Source organism: Microtus oregoni, unplaced genomic scaffold (assembly GCF_018167655.1).
Source record: "Microtus oregoni isolate MIOR12 unplaced genomic scaffold, Mior012 000043F_ref0000047, whole genome shotgun sequence".
NCBI lineage: Eukaryota > Metazoa > Chordata > Mammalia > Rodentia > Cricetidae > Microtus > Microtus oregoni.
The window spans coordinates 16,494,504-16,501,069 of NW_024543210.1; the positions used below are offsets into that span (position 1 = coordinate 16,494,504).

The 6,566-nt window shown below is 35.5% G+C and overlaps 1 non-coding gene across 1 annotated transcript; it reads left to right on the plus strand.

Annotated features, from left to right (window-relative positions):
* The first annotated feature begins 1,041 nt into the window (after positions 1-1,041).
* LOC121434538 lies at positions 1,042-1,230 on the plus strand. Its single transcript, XR_005972473.1, has one exon. It is a non-coding gene; the product is annotated as a U2 spliceosomal RNA (small nuclear RNA).
* Positions 1,231-6,566: the final 5,336 nt, after the last annotated feature.

The window sequence follows — 6,566 nt, forward strand, 5'->3', positions numbered from 1 at the left end:
ATAACTGAATCTCTATTATGTGTATAATATATATATATGTATATATAATTATATGTCATATTGATGCATTATAAAAATTTATACACAATATATATGAACATATGCACATGTATGTATGCTTCATTCTGTGGGAATTCTTCATTTATAGAGGAGGACTGTTTTGTCCTATGATATAATAGCATCGAAATTTGGCACAACTTCAAATTGTTTTACTTTTGTGACTGTAAGATGCCAATGTAACATTTCATTCTTCCAAAGGTTCTACTCTGTAGCAATGAAGCCTCTGCAAAGTAATTCTGACTACAGAAGCCAAAATTCTCTAAAACTTAAACAATGTGAGAATAAATAATAAACCACTCATAAAAAAGAAAATTGAATCTTTTGACATTTTTCTGAAAATTAAACACCCCAAAATTTCCCCTGAACCTGTCAAGCTGAACAAACAGAAATGACAGAGAAGAAAACACATATGTATATAATTTGGCAGTAAGAAACTTACATATAAACAAACACACTAAAAAAAATTAGGACGTAGTCATGCCGATATCATATCTGCATAAAAGTGCCTTTGTTGGTTTGAATCACTCTAGTCACAAGCTTAACCTAATTAGGATGCCGAATTCCCTGGTTCTTGGCGAAATGTGCTGAAGGGGTAGAAGGTACTGCTAGAGCCGGAGGGTTTTTGTATTAAGCTCCAGCTGGGACCAACAGACACTGTCCACAAGATGACCTCCAAATAATTGAATGATTTCCATATGTTTGCTCATGTATAGTCTTCTCATTTAAAACTCTCTGCATCTCCTTCCAAGTCTACTGCTTCTGACTGTGCAAGCTTAATTCTTAGAGGACTCTCACCACTGGAAAACATCAAATGCCCCATAATTAAGTGAGTGAAAAATATAAGACCATAATAATAATCTTCTAATTGTGTCTGCAGAAGGAAGTCCTCCCAACTATGATACTGATTATCGTCTAGTTCTTTAGAGAAGAGGTTTGCCAACATTGTTTCATATTGATATAATAATACAAAGGGTATAACGAATGGCTTTTGAGTCTTTAAACTGAGATCAACTAGAGTAACTCCTTATTAGTATAATATGTGGTACATTCTCTATCTGGGGCAAGCACAATAAATACATATTTTGATCAGGGAGATACAACAGGAACTTGCTTTTTCCTCTTCATTCACTGACTTGTGTTTGCAGTACATCTCAGAATGGCACACACTCTCAAGAGGCTTTTAAAAGTATCTTAAACTTGACCTGATTATTCATCCCATGCACATTATTGAGTATTTAACTGTTCCAATGCCCAGCCATCATCCTTGGAATTTATCTAATGTCTTACAACTCAACTTTTCATATATTTGCAAATTTGGGTTTACTTCAGCACTGTTCACAGTCATTAAACTAAGGAGTCAACAAGTTGTCTGTCAGTAGAGGTATATGCTATATATACAAATATATATGAGTTCTTACTCATAAATAAAAGCAACATCATATTGAGGCAAAAATAGATGCAGCTAGAGATAACAACATCAATTGAAGTATTTTTTTTTTTGACTAAAGGCCATAAGGCCGTTTTTCTTTTTCTTTTTCTTTTTTTTATTGAGAAAAGGAGAAAAAAAAACAAGTTTCCACCTCCTCCCAGCCTCCCATTTCCCTCCCCCTCCTCCCACCCTTTTCCCCCTCCCCCCACTCCTCTCCCCCTCCCTCTCCAGTCCAAAGAGCAGTCCGGGTTCCCTGCCCTGTGTTAAGTCCTAGGTCCTCCCCCCTCCGTCCATATCTAGGAAGGTGAACATCCAAACTGGCTAGGCTCCTACCAAGCCAGCACATTAAGCAGGATCAAAACCTCGTGCCATTGTCCTTTGCTTCTCATCAGCTCTCATTGTTCGCCATGTTCAGAGAGTCCAGTTTTATCCCATGCTTTTCAGTCACAGTCCAGCTGGCCTTGGTGAGCTCCGAATAGATCAGCTCCACTAGGTTGGACAGGGGAGCACGGAACCACAATTCTTAGTTAAGGGAGCCACTTTAGGGTTGGCAAGAGACCTGACCCTAGAGGGGCTCCCAGGTGCCCAAGCCGAGGTCCCCAGTTAGTTCCTTGGGCAGCTGAGGATAGGGAACCTGAAATGACCCTATCCTAGAGCAATACTGACGAATATCTTGCATATCATCATAGAACCTTCATCTGGTGATGGATGGAGATAGAGACAGAGACCCACACTGGAGCACTGGACTGAGCTCCCAAGGTCCCAATGAGGAGCAGAAGGAGGGAGAACATTAATTGAATTAAATCAGACTAAAAAAAGAGAAAAATCAGAGGATTTTACTCATTTTTATTTCCAAGGTTTTATACAGATATATACACTTGAGTTTGTATATGACATGAAGCTAGAATCAAATTTGGTAATAGAGTCAAGAGGGAGTTAGAAATGAAGATAGGGAATTGCAAGCTAGAATATGGTTAATATACACTATATACAAGTTTGAAAAATAAAATCGATTAAAATAATACATTACAGAATACTTCATAAAGATTAACAAGTAACCTATGCTGGCTCTAAGAATCTGATATCCCATAGAAAGCCTTCAAGAATTAGAAACTGGTGTTCCATATAATTGATGTTGAGACATCAGTGCTTTACAAGAATGTTTACAAAAGTATGCAGGGAAACTAGATTCATAATGATGGGTAAGAAACCCAATGTACATACCAAAGTACAGGAGGACGAAATATCATATGTATAGTAAATGATAAATATATGGGTTAGAGCTATAAATGCTGTGTAACAGTCAATAGGATCAAGAGATGCTTTTTATGTTAAGGAATCCACTCCAAACCAATTTATTCATCAACAAGTACCAGGGAAACATTAAAGCAGTTGCTTACAGTTCTTTTTTTCCTTAATTTGTATCTGTGTGTTTGTCTGAACACATGCCCTGTATGCAGGTGCGTCCAGAGGCCAGGAGAGGACCTTGCAATTTCCTAGAGTTGTAGTTACAGGTAGTTACTGAGAACTGAATCATTTCTTCTGGAAATACAATATATTCTCTTAGCTACTGAGTAACAACTTTAATGCCTAAAGCATCTTATAGAGGAAAGTACCATAATAATATTTACATTTTAGAACAATACAAGAAAATGGATAATGATTGACAAAAATAAAGAAAAGATAGTAACTGAAGAATCTAAATGATGGGAAATTATCAATATTTTAGTGGCAAATATATAAATTTCTAGAATGAGCTGATTAAATTCTCCATTAATTTGTTTGTTTCTATTAAACCAATCAACTACTATGCACTGATCTACAAAGAGGAAACATTTATTTTTCTATTGAAAAGTTTGAAAAAAAAAGTTTTAATATGTATTTACTCAGAGTTGTACCAAAATGAAACCTAAGCCTATTCTTAGTTTCCAATATATTCAATAATTGGGCATCCATTATATCATATTTTTTTTTTTTGCTGAGAAGAAGGGAAAGGAGTATTGGAGAACCTGAACCTTCAAGGATCTCATTGTAGCACAAGCAGAATAAAAACTCAAGTTGACAAGTAGATAGGCAAGCTTACAGTCTAACAAGTCAAAGATAGAAGCAATTAGAAGAGTTGGGGAATTCTGGGTGGCTTTTCACATGTAGAATTTTCCTAGCTCAGGCTAAAGGTGAATCAAATCCAGTCTAGTTAGTAGTAGAAATATTTATGTCTCAGGTAGACAAAGGTAGAACATAAAAATTGATGGAAATAAGGTTAATTTATAGAAGAACATATTTATGAGAGGTAGAGTACAGTGTGCAAGCCACAGTTGAGCATAAAGGAGACAGACACCATAGAAACAAACTTGAACTATGTTTTGAGAGAAATTGGGATCAATTGAATAATTTTCAGTGAGAAAATGTCATGATAAACTTGGCACTTTACAACAAATACTCTGATTGCTATGTAGAAATAAGTTACTGTTTCTTATTTCAAGTGGCTCGTAACCGATTCTTAATTTCAATTCATGGCATAAATAGACTCAAAGAAGGCACAATTCTGCTGAGCCTTTGTTTAATCACCACATAAACACTTTACATCTCTGCTAGTGTCCTTGGTTTGAGAGGAATGTTATTTCCTACATTACAAGATTATTTTGTAACATATAAGACTGTGGCATATCTCACAACTGCATAATGATCAGAGAGTTAGAGACTTTGGAAAACTCAATCCTAAATGAGATTTCTTCAAAAGAAACCTATGCCCTCATGCCTCAAAGAGTTATGCAGAAGAAAAGGGAGAAACATTGCAAGAGCCAGAGGGGAGAAATGAGACCAAAGAAACAGTGTCTTCCTTACAAAACAAGTTTGATATGAAGGAAGTAGATATGAGCTCCCAACTCTGACTAAGACATTTTCTCCAATCAATACGACTTACAAAGGAAAAAGTAGGTTTTTTTTTTTCTTACAAAGTCATACAGAGTATATAAACCACACTCAAAGCTCAGCAGTAGATAGCCAACAGAAAATGGACTCAAGGGTGTTTTTACATTTGTTGTCTCATAGTTTGTGTATATGTGTGTGTGTGTGTGTGTGTGTGTGTAGTTACTAATCTTTTGTTTTTATATTATAGATTCCAATTTTGTGTTTTTTATGGGTTTTGATTTAGATGTGTATCTTTGTATGTGTTTCCTGTGCTTTCTCACTGTTAATGTTTTATTATCATTCCAGGCTTTATAATTTTTTTTATTGGCATGCATGTATTTAAAAGAAAGAGAGAAAGAAAGCATGAAGTTGGATAGGTGGGGAGGTGAGGAGGATCTTGAAGGAGATGGGGGAAGTGATACCATGATAATAATATATTGTATGAGTTTTCAACATAAAAAGAAAGAGTAAATCATATAAAAAGTCTTAAAATCAAAATGATCACACAGCATTATAATAATATGTAACTTTTAAAATCATGATCATGATGAGACATTTTTGAAGAATGCTAACAGAACTTTTACTACAGGAAGGGTCATAATTATTTAACATGTGATTGCAACAAAGCACTTGACTATAGTGATAAGGGAGGAAGACTCTGATGTAGCTTACAGCTCCAACAGAATACCAAGCATCAGGAGAAGGAAGACATGACAGCAAGTGCCCGAAGCATTTGGTCTCACTTCATCAATGGTTAGAAATCTGAGAGAAAACAGGAAGAGATTAAGGGTGATAAAATATCAAGGGCTTTCCCCATTGGAATAGTTTCTCTAGAGCAGTGCTTCTCAACCTTCCTCAATCTCCAACACTTTAATATAGTTCCTCATGTTGTTGTGACCACCAGCCATAAAATCATTTTTGTTTCGTAACAGTAAATTTGCTAACTATAATGGAAATATCTGATATTTCAGGTGGTGGTAGGTGACTTCCGTATAAAGGTCACTTGACTCCCAAAAGGGTCACAGCACACATGTTGAGAACCACTGCTCTGTTATGTCTCTCACTCATGAAATTTCCAAACCCTTTTAAAGAGCACTGCTAGTTTGGTACCAAGTATTAGAATGCATAAGCTTGTGGGGGACATTTCCCATTCAAACCGCAACATGAAAGATGAGCAAGTAAAAGACAGAGAGAAAACACATAGAGGAATGCACTCAAGGAATAGGCAGACTTTATTTAAATGTATATATCAGAAACTTTCCTATGAATAAACTGTATTCTTACTTAGGAAACACATCTACCTCTGGGTAAAACGAAACCACTGTTTTAACACACACAGAGCCACTCTGCAGGGAAAAGGGAGTACTTTAGTCAAATGCAATTGTAGGTATTGGTGCTAATCAAAACATATTTCAGGTAAAGATCATAATGTGTGTTTTCACTGCCTTAATTAAGAAACCAAATTATTATCTGGAGGCAAATTAAAAAGAGAAAGCTATTCGATTAAAACTTGTGTGGCGCAACTATTATCCATAACCAGACTCATAGAATCAAGGAGGAAATAAGGAATATGAGAAAGGCACATCTTAAATACCCACAGGGACAGAAGTTTGTCTAGCTTTATGATTTTCACTAATGAGAGAATAGCCCCTTGGTTTTATAAAGCAAGCTACAAGCATATTGATAATTAAGGCTATTTCCTACTCTCACAAATAGTCTCAGAGACATTATTTAGGTAGAAAAAGACTTCATTAACATATAAATGGCTTTAGTTAGCATATTGTAGAAACACCTTCCTTTCCATAATATTTTGTTTGTTTGAATTGTGATGTATTGCACATACTAGGTAAATGATCTATCATTAAGCTACAGTACCAGCCTTCCTAAACATACTCTAGAAGCCCTAGTGTATTTATCTGGTGAAGACATGGTGTTTGCCTTCTGTGCTACTTCTCTCTTTTTTGTAATGACATGCTCACACAAAATGTAGATACCAGATTATTTTACCATAACGAAAATGAATGATAAGAAGTAGAGATATTCAAAATATGTTACGTAGGCTCTAACTATACCCACTCCACCTGGACGTTTCTCTTTTGATAGATTTTAAAATAATCATATATTCCTTTTTAAAATTAAGAATATTATTAACTTTAAAGGGGAAAAA